The following is an 11,159-nucleotide window of genomic DNA, read 5'->3' on the forward strand; positions in this document are numbered from 1 at the left end:
GTAAAATGAGGGGATTGGACCAGATAGACTCAAAGGTCCCTTCTAACTCTAAATCAATGATACTTTGACTTCTCTTCTAAAGGCTAAACATTCCCAGTTCCGAGGATCACAGATGATAGATAGACGGAGACAGGCAGATAGATGGATGGATGGGTGGATGGATGGATGGATGGATGGATGGATGGATGGATGGATAGAGCATTTATTCATTAAGTAGTGCTACTTAGAATTATAAAGGATTATGGAAATAATTTAGTACAACTCTCTCATTTCACAGATGAAGAAATTGGAGCCCAGTGAAGCTAATTGACTTAGCCAGTGTCACACAGTTAATAATTAACCAAGCTATGATTTAAAACCCAGTCCTTTGACTGCAAAAGCAGTTGTCTTTCCAGAAAAATAAATAAAGTTAATTTGACATGGCCTGTTATTTCTTGAAGCTATGCTACCTCTATATGATGCCTGCTTCTTTTTCTATATATTCACTAAACATTTCTTTGATAATGCAAAATAGAATTTTACTAGAAATTGAAATTATATTCTTTGGCTTATAGTTTACTTTGTGAACCCTTTTGAAAATTAATTAGCAATTTGTCCTTTGTTCGTTGTGCAGTGCCTTTCCCAATCTCCATGTTCTTTCAAATATCACTGACAGTGCCTTAGTAATCTTATCTTTGCATTCTTTCAGTATCCAAGGATGTAGCTCATCTGGTCCATGCGACTTGAATTCATCAAGAGTAGCAAGGCTCTTATTTCTTTTCACTGGGTATCTAACCCTCTATTAGCTTTTTCTTTGGCCATGAAGACTATAAGAATGGCTAGAGAAAATTAAGCAAGAGATTTTTTTTAAAGGACGTTAAGATTGAAACCAGAGTGCTAGGAGAAAAAATAGAAGAATAAATGAATTGTAGGGTCCAAAATTATAACAAATGAGACGATGAACAGACCTCGACAGACCTTTCTAAACCTTTTAGGAAGTCGTATCAAGCCAAGAAGCAGATCCATAGGCTGGGCTAATTAACAGATGTCAAAATATCTATATGGACCAATAAGCAAGTGGACAGGAAACCATGGGCCGACAAATAGGGTCACTTATTGGCCAAATGTTTAGCCATGTGCCCATGTTGGGCAATAGAGGGATGATGAGGGATGGAAGGGCAACAAAAATATCTGAGAGACTTTCCATATCATTGGGTTCCCTCTGCCACACTGGGCTTAGTCATCATAGCAAGGAAAAACAAGGGTGGAGGTCCTCTAGTTAGCTTCCTATGATTAAGCAAGTGAACTTAAAATTTGCAGTTCACAGCTCTGGGCCCTGGTATACAGAACTTAGAATCATTACTTCTATGGAATGATATCAAACTTAATACTGATTAGAATAAAATAGAGGTCCAATCAATCATTTATCACAGAATGGAAGGCAAAAACCCTTACCTGAGTAATGGACAGCTTAAAAAATAGGATAAAGCAATAGTAATTCAATGACTGTAAGAACAAAAAGATTAAAAGATTAAAAAATAGACAAAATTAAAATATTTACTATAAAAATCCATTGACTTAGAAAACAGTTTGAGGAGAAATAATCTAAAAATCATTAAATTCCATGAAAACCATGACCAAATAAAAAAAATTTAGATACCTTATTTCAAGAAATTCAAGAAATCATTCCCCTTCCCCCCCAAAAAAAAACCCCACCTAGATTTAATTGAACCATAAGGCAAAATGAAAATTAAAAGGATCTGCTGATTGTCTCCTGAAAGAAAAAGCAATCTAAAAACATGCAGAAATGACAAATTTTCCAGTTTCAAAAAAAAAAAACTATTGTGAGCAGTCAGAAAGAACAACTTCAACTTCAAAGGAGCCCCATCTTGATCACCCAATATTGTGCTTCAGCAACTATAAAAAAGAGTAAATCTTATAATATGGTACTTTAAAAAAAAAAAGCAAAAGTAAGGGCTTACCATAAGAAATCATTTAACCTGAAAATTTCGCATAATCCTAGAGGGAAAAAAATAGACTCTTAAAAAAATATTTCTAAGTATTCCTGATGAAAAGTCCAGAGCTGAGTAAAAACTTTGAAATGTCAAGAAAAACCTAGAAAGGTACTTACATTTGAGCCAATAGAATAAAATACATAATAATGAAGTACTATATTCTAATAGGAGGAAAAAAATTAATTTTCACTTCAGAATCTCACAGTCTTCAAAGGTCACACAGAGAGTTAAGAAACATACAAACAAAAGGGCTAAGTCTCTGTACCTTTGCCCAGGCTAACTCTATACCTTTCCTCTACATCATAGGGTACTCAAGCACCTTCTTCTTCATAAAATCTTTCCTGACTCTCAGGGTGGCCAGGTAGCACAGTGAGTAAGAGCACCGGCTCCAGACACTTAGCACCCACCCAGAAACACCTGGCCGTGTAACCTTGAGCAAGTTACTTAACCCCAATTGCTTAGGGGTGGCCAGGTGGCTCAGCGAGTAAGAGCACCGGCTCCAGTGTCGGGATGACCTGGATCAAATCCGGGCTCAGATACTCAGCACCACACCCAGAAATAATAACTGGCCATGTAACCTTGAGCAAGTTACTTAACCCCAATTGCTTAAAAAAAAAAAAAATCTTTCCTGACTCTCTCTAACGCTTTCTCAAACTATGCTGTTTTTAACTACATTGTATATATTTATTAAGTTTATGTTTATGTTGTATATATTTTATATGTACTTCATTCAAATGTAAATTCTTTGCCAGCAAAGATTTTTTCATTCTCTGCACTTGTATTCTGATGCCTGACTCAGCATCTGACACATAGTAGGCATTTAATAAATATTTGTTGATTAAGTGATGAAGGAAATACATTGGGAGAAAAAGGAATACACTAGGGGGAAAATGAGGCATAATTTAACTATTTTGTATCATCAAGATGAATAAGAAGAGTATACAAATAGGAATGAGGGATGGAGATAGTAGACATCTCTCTTATAGGAATGTAAATTTTTAAGATCTTCCCTGCCCCTAGGCTTAAGTGCACCTGGAGACTGTGGTGGGAGGCTTGTTTCTCAAGAGATACTTTGTGATGGGGTCAAGAAGGTTGTTGCATTCTCTGAGCCAGGAGAAGGCTATATAAGCCCTGATGGGAGGCTTTGCTTTGGGGCTCACTTTGAGAAGTGTTGTGTGATTTGACCAGATGAGACTATGGGCAGCCGTTGAGAGCCCCTCGACTTTGAACCCAGATGTTGATGCTTCCCTCTCTGGTAAATGGGATTAGGTATGGATGGATGTAATAGTTGGACAGTTTGGAGCCTGTCTGCTAAAATGTTCTTGTAACTTATGCTTGTAACCTCTGTATATTCTGAAGTTCGGGGTGCTGACCTTTTCCCCCTGAACTAGGTAAATGATATATGTTTGATTGATTAAAGTAAGCTTGTTAACCCATTTTGAGTTGCTTTCCTTTAGAAAAGCTGATCTAAGAACCTGTGTTGGCAGCCACCCTGGGGACACTGGGGTGCTTGCTGCTACAATCTCAGGGTTTTCACTCTTATCTGAAGTTCAGAAAGGAGGGTTGAACATATATACACATAATGAGATATATAAATGCATTAAACTTTAAAAGGAAATAGAGAAAAAGAAGAAGTGCTTAGGTTGAAGAGTGAGAGAACATCTTGGGAGAAAATAGTCATAAGCAAAACAAACATCAACTTCAGGGTGCATGTTATAAAGGAGGTATCAGAAAAGAGAAAAAAGTATGAGAATTAAGGATTAGGATCTAAGCTTAATAAAAGAAAGAGATGCAGAAAAGTAGAAATGGATTATTTCAGTTACAGAAATTGTGTATTCAATTATGAAAGGATCATATTCTTTTTTTCCTTTGCCTCTTTTTTTTCTTTTGAGGGGGGAAGGCAAGGAAATTGGGGTTAAGTGACTTGCTGAAGGTCACACAGCTAAATAAGTGTCAAGTGTCTGAGGCTGGATTTGAACTCCTGACTTCAGGGCCAATGCTCTATTCACTGCACCACCTAGCTGCCCTGCCTCCTCCTTCTTGTTTTTTTTTTTTTTTTGGAGGGGGAAGGTAGGGCAATTGGGGTTAAGTGATTTTCCCAAGGTCACAGGGCTAGGATTTTTGTGTGTGTTAAGTGTCTGAGGCCAGATTTGAACTCAGGTCCTTCTAACTCCAGGGCCAGTCTCTATCCACTGTACTAACTAGCCACCCCCCTTCTTCTTTAAATAAAGAATTGAGTAGAGAGAAAAAAGTACAAGAGAATATGATAGAGGAAAGCCTTAATAGCCATAACCATGAATGTGAACAGAATGAATTCATTCATGAAACAGGGAAAGGTAGAAGAGTAGATTAGAGAGCAGAATCCAACAAATACTGTTTATAAGAAACTCATTTGAAACATAAAACTTCACATAGGATTTACATGAGGAGCCAGAGCAGAATTGTTATGCTCCAAGTGAATTTTTTTTTTTTGCTTTTTGGAGGGACATTTGGGGTTAAGTGACTTGCCCAAGGTCACACAGCTAGTTTTTGTGTTAAGTGTTTAAGGCTGGATTTGAACTCAGGTCCTCCTGACTCCAGGGCCGGTGCTCTTTTCACTGCACCACCTAGCCGCCACTCCAAGTGAATTTTAAAAAGAAAGGGTAGCAATCACATTCTCAGGGAGGGTAACTTTTTTTTTTTTTAAGCAATCGGGGTTGAGTAACTTGCTCAAGGTTACACGGTCAGTTATTTCTGGATATGGTGCTGAGTGTCTGAACCCGGGATTCGATCTCCAGGTCGTCCCAACACTGGAGCCGGTACTCTTACTCTCTGAGCCACCTGGCTGCCCCTAAGCAATTGGGGTTAAGTAACTTGCTCAAGGTTACACGGCCAGGTGTTTCTGGGTGGGTGCTAAGTGTCTGAGCCAGGGATTCGATCTCCAGGTCTTCTCAACACTGGATCCGGTGCTCTTACTTGCTGTGCTACCTGGCCGCCCCGAGGGTAACTTTTTTTTTAAAGAGATAAGTAGAGTAACTATATCATGATTTAAAAAAACTGTAGATAAGGATATAATAATTTATGTAAGTATCAAATGGTATAGCAAAAAATGATATGGTTAAAAGAAATAAGTAAGACACATCACAAAAACTAGCCATGTGACCTTGGGCAAGTCACTTAACACCAATTGCCCTCCAAAAAGAAAAAAAAGAAAAAGAAAGGTAGCTACATTATGCTTACAGGCATTATGGATAATGAAATAATATAAGTACTTTATATATATGTGTATGTATATATAAATATATATATATATATACAATATGAAATGGCATAACAATTAAGTACCTAAAGGAGAAGTTAACAAAACTAATAAGAAATAAACAGCAAAACTGTAATAGTTGGGTACCTCAGCATGCCCCTTTCAGAACTAGACAAATCTATTTTTTTTTTAAATTAATAAGAATGATGTAAGAACCTGTATAGAATTTTAGAAAGTTAGCTATTCTATTATTTTAAAGATCACAGAATGGGAATAGAAAGTAATACTTTCATTTCACATTTATGTAAGGCATCTTTACAAAATTCAATCATGTTCTAAGACATAAAAAATTCATAAACAAGACAGAAAAATAAAAATGCTAAAAATACTTTCCATAATGAAACAGAAATTATACTCAATAAGGGATATTATAAGTAGGAATTTAAAATTAAATGAAGACTACATAATTCAGGCCTGGAGTGTTGGTGGCTCAGAAGACAAATTATTGAAACAATAATTTTATCTAAGAAAATTGTGAAAATGAAAGAATATACAAAAAAAATTGTAATGTAGCCAAAAAATCCTCAAAAGAGCTAGCTAGCTAGATATATACACATATATCTACACACATATGTATGCATACACATATATACATACATGCATACATACATACACATATTCAAATTCAATTCACTGTTAGGAAAGCTGTAATAGGCCATATTAGTAACAAAGGCAGCCAAAGTCTCATTATTTTATTGATAGATACAGGAAAAACTTTTTGAAAAATTACAATACTTAAAGTAAAAAGCAAAATTAAGATATAGAAGAATAAATGGATCATTCCTTAATATGATAAATAACATCTACCTAAAAGCAAGTAGTTAGTATTTTCCATAATGGAAAAACACTAGAGACTTTTCCAATAAGATCAGGGGAAAACCAAGTGTTTCCACTGTTCAAATGTAGTTCCAACAATGCTAAGTATAACAATAAGACCAAAAAAAAAATTGAGGGAATAAGCATGGGTAGGTATAGGGACTAAATTTGTAATTTCATTTGGAAATGGAACTCCTTATTCAGAAAACTCCTTCTAACAACATTGGTCAGCATCTTTTCTATACAATTTACAGGCTTAGAGCATTGCCTAGAGAACCAAGAGGTTAAGTGACTTGCCCCAGAACACAGTCAATATGTGTCAGAAATGAGACATGAAACCAAGTCATCATATTCAAGGCCAGATCTCTACCTGTTATGCTCGATTTTTGCATAGACAAAGGGGATGGAAGGGGGCGGGGAAGATTGCTTTTTGCAGGTAACATAGTGGTTTATTTAGAGATTCAACCCCAAAATAATTTAAATAATTAACAACTTCATCAAAGTAGCAAAACATAAAATAAACTCCTTAGCCTTTCTGTATATTACCAATAAAATCTAATCTGAAGAAATAACTACAGAATGTATAAAATACTAGAGAGTGCAGTTAACAAAATGTGCAGGAATTACATGGATATAACTATTTCAAAAATAAAGACAGACCTAAATAATTGGAGTGATATTAATTGTTTATGGTTGGGCAGTGCCAATATAATAAAAGTGACCAAAATACATAAATTTATTTACTTATTTGCATCGTACCAATAAAAACAACCAATGAATTGCTTTTTAGAACTAGAAAAAAAAATTGTAGCAAAAGTCATCCATAGTTCCAAAAGTTCAAGAATCTCAAGGGAAATAATCAAAAAATTAGTAAAGAAAGGGACCCTACCAGTGCCAGATCTCAAACTATACTACAAAGTAGTAAATCATCAAAACTATTTGGTACTTCTTTCCCAATCTGTGTAGTATAGCTAGTGGGGGTCATACCCAGTCATCCTGATTTATATCTTGCTACTGGACCCAGATGGCTCTGGAGGAGAAAGTAAGGCTAGTGATTTTGCACAGTCCTCCCTCACTTAAATCCAATTCACCTGCAAGTCACCTTTCTGACAACAGTGAAGTTAGTGGTGGCCACATTAGCAGCAAGAGCCTTTTCCAGGAACATCCTAGCTTTCATTGACATCACTGAAAAGAATCAAGCTACAGAATTTTGATCTTACCTGAAATCTAAAAGAGCTGAGATCTCAATGGAGATCTCTCAAGTTGGACTCAGGTAGATTTAGGCCAAATCATTGAAACTTGTGATGTTTCACTAAAAAGATGATAAAAATCTCAAGAATGTAATGAATAATGTAGTATACTCTCTTTTGATCCTGAAGTCTGACGAGTAAGAAACTTTGATTGAAAGCCTTTGTGAAAAGCTGATTAAATTTCAAGAAGGTGAACATTTGTCCCTGAGGCTGTAATTGCTGAGCAATCTTTTGCATGGGATGGATAAGAATACCACTATAGGGGCAGCAAGGTGGCACAGTGAATAGAGCACTGGCCCTGGAATCAGGAGGACCTGAGTTCAAATCCGGCCTCTGACACTTAACACTTAACTAGTTGTGTGACTTTGGGCAAGTCATTTAACCCCAATTGCCCCTACAAAAAGAAAAAAAAAAGAATATCACTATATGATATAGAATCATGTACAATCTTATTAAGGTAGCAGCTTCTTATGGTCCCATTCCAACTGAGCTGATCAAGTTTAGAAACAGATTTCTGACTGGAACTTCAACACTGAAAAAACAAATATTCCTTTGAAGCTATTCTGTTAGGCACTTGGAGAGGGTCATTGCTTCAAAAGTCTTGTTGGAATTGTTAAGAAATTACACAGAAAACAATGCCTCTTAAGCTTGAGTTGATGCCCATAGGTATATCTTAAGAGTAATCAATCAATTAATAAGCATTTACTAAGTACCTTCTATGTGTCAGGGACTGTGCTAAAAGGTAGAGATACACAGAAATGTAAAAGATAGTCCCTGCTCTTGAGAAGCTTATGACCTAATGGGGGAGAAAGCATGCAAATAACTGTGCACAAACAAGTTATATACAAGCTAATTTCAAGAGAACCAACAGAAAGAAAACACTAGAATCAAGAGGGATCAGGAAAGACTTTCTGTAGAAGATGAGACTGTAAGGAAACCTCAAAAGCCAGTAGGAAGAGATGAGGCAGGAGAATATTATTATCCTAATTTCAGATGAGGGAAATGAGGCACAAAGAGTTTAAGTGATTTGTCACTCATCTGATAAGTGGGTATGTGTGGTGGAGCAGTAATTAAACTCAAGTCTTCCTGACTACAAGTCCAGGACTTTTACTAATTGTACCATTTATCTGCCTCACTATTATAGAACTTTTTTTTAATTGAAGCAAAGACCTGTAAACAAAGAGGATGTCCATAAAATGGGGAATAACTGAGCAAACTTGTAATATGTATGTAATAAAATATTATTGCACTACAAGAAAAAACAAAGATATTAATTCAGAGAAATCTGAAAGGACTTGTATGAACTGATGCACAGTGTAGTAAGCATAAGTAGGAAAATGACTACTACAATGACTACTGTAAGGGAAACAACTTTGAAAGATTTAAGAAGTCTTGTTTATCAATTCAATGAACAGCTGTAATTCCAGAACACCCGTTAATTATATTTCTCACTTCTTGACAGAAAAGTGATAGACTACAGGTACAGAATGAGACATAAATTTTCTGTCATAATCAGTATGTGGATCTGTTTATCTTAACTGTACTATCCCAAGTGAGGTTATGAGGAGGTGAATCCAAAGAAAGTCATATAATCATAATAAAATCAAAGAAAAGAAGAAAAGAAAGAAATGAGCGTCAATTAAACATTTATAAAATACACAGAAGAAAATAAAAGTTCAGAAAGAGACACTGACAATTGGGACAATATTGGAATTACTATGTTAAATTTATTACATATTTTTAAATGAGAGATTTATGGTTTCATATACAATTCTCCAAGGTCCCTTCCAGCTCTAAAATCTATAATCTATAATTCTCTTATTTGTTCTTTGTGTATAGACATGATCATATTTGTTGACATTGTGAAGTTCATAATTTAAAGAGAGAGAGAGAGAGAGATAGCAGAATGAGGACCAGAGGAGGACCTGACAATCAGAGCAGTGTTAGAATCATTGTATTCAATTTAATGTATAGTTGTACTTTGAAAAGAATAAGCATATAATGGAGATTCACTATGTAATGCACAATGCTTTTTTCCCATTCTTCTTTGTAGGTAGAAATGTAGAGGTTTGTTGATGTTCACCAAATTCATAATAAAAGAAAAAAAATTAAAAGAAGTGATTAATGTCTCTTCTGCTTTGACCAATGAGAGTTCCAGCAGGTGTCTGGTTAATTGAAGCTCCCCGTCCCTACCCTGTCATGCCAGGCTTGTGATCTATTTCCCAGACTTACAAATGTTTATGTTTACAAGCATGTCTTAAACTTTCTAAATGAGAAGTGACCAATACAACAATCTTGTTCAATACTCCTCTTTCTCCATCACATCTTTCTTCCCCTAGTCTTGAAGAATATATGCAGTTATAGGAGCAGAAACAAAATCATCTTCAAACCTAACAAAGATATGTAGGAACCTTTTGACAAATATCATCATGTATTAGAGAGTTATAAGGCAATTTTAAGATATCTAAAATTAAAACATGGAATGAGATTGATCCATTAGACTGTGAGCTACTTACTTCAGGACAGGGACTGTCTTTTGCCTTTCTTTGTACCCCCAGCATTTAGTATAGCACCTGGTACATACAAGGTGATTAACAAATACTGATTGAATTGTCTGCGTGCTATCACTTTCTTATGCTTAAAGCTACCAAAAAGTTAGAGAAAAAGGACATTTTCCAAAATAGAACATTTTAAAATATATTAAGTTTATTCTTACTAGCATCATAAAATGTTTCACCTTCTACTAGGATATAACTGACTGGAAACCATAATTACTAAACAGTTTAAAAAATTCTATATACAGCATAGTTCAGCAGGATAACAAATTGGTAAAAGTTGCTCTTCTTTGTAAAGGATTTTTCATCAGTTTGAGGCAGTAAATAGAATGTGAAACCAAGTCAGGAAAAACTGTTTAAATCCTACCTCAGTCACTTACTAGTTTCATGACCCTGAGCAAGTCATTTAACTTCTGTTTACTTCTGCTTCCTCATCTGTAAAATGGGGATAATAGCAGTGCTTATCTCACAGGGTTGTTGTGAGGATCAAAGGAGATAATATTTGCAAAGTGCTTAGAACAATGCCTGGAACATAGTAGGTGCTAAATAAATATTCATTCCCTTTCCTTTGGTTTCCCATAGAACAGAATCTATTTGGTAAAAGTCTAAGCTATTTATAAACTACCTATTCGACTAATAAAACAATAAATATACTCTGGTTTCATAATTTTCAAATTAAGCAACTGAAAGTGCTGATTTATGTGATACTTAGTTGGTATAGCTACAATATTATTCAAATTGGATTTCAAAAGAGATACAAGAATATACTTAATGTTTCAGCATTTCCTCTCTTTACATAAAGATTCTCCACTAAAACTGTGTCCTAAGGTCTAGCTAAGTCGGCCTCCCTCCTGTTTCCTCTTTCTCTCCATCTCTGTGCCCAGCCTCCTCCCATTGCATCTAGGAAGAGTACCCAAGTTCAAATCCAGTCAGACATTTTCTAGCTTTCCCTGCACAAGTCACTTAACTGTGACTTAATTGTGATTTCTTCATCTGTAAAATGGAGATAATAATAGCACCTACCTCACAGCGCTGTGAGTATCAAATAAGATAGTATTTGTAAAGTGCTTAGCACAGTGCTTGGCATATAGTAGGTTCTTTTTTTTCTTTTGGTCTTTTTGGAGGGGGGGAGGCAGCCAATTGGGGTTAAGTGACTTGCCCAAGGTCACAGAGCTAGTACATGTTAAGTGTCTGAGGCTGGATTTGAACTCAGGTCCTCCTGACTCCAGGGCTGGCACTGTATGTG

At 35.7% G+C, this 11,159-nt stretch overlaps 1 pseudogene; it reads left to right on the plus strand.

Annotated features, from left to right (window-relative positions):
* Positions 1 to 4,257: 4,257 nt before the first annotated feature.
* LOC138171814 (eukaryotic translation initiation factor 3 subunit M-like) lies at positions 4,258 to 9,423 on the plus strand (annotated as a pseudogene).
* The last annotated feature ends 1,736 nt before the right edge of the window (positions 9,424 to 11,159 follow it).

Source organism: Petaurus breviceps, unplaced genomic scaffold, assembly GCF_028583685.1.
Source record: "Petaurus breviceps papuanus isolate PSGF00001 unplaced genomic scaffold, PetGlider_PUasm1.0 47, whole genome shotgun sequence".
Classification (NCBI taxonomy): Eukaryota; Metazoa; Chordata; class Mammalia; order Diprotodontia; family Petauridae; genus Petaurus; species Petaurus breviceps.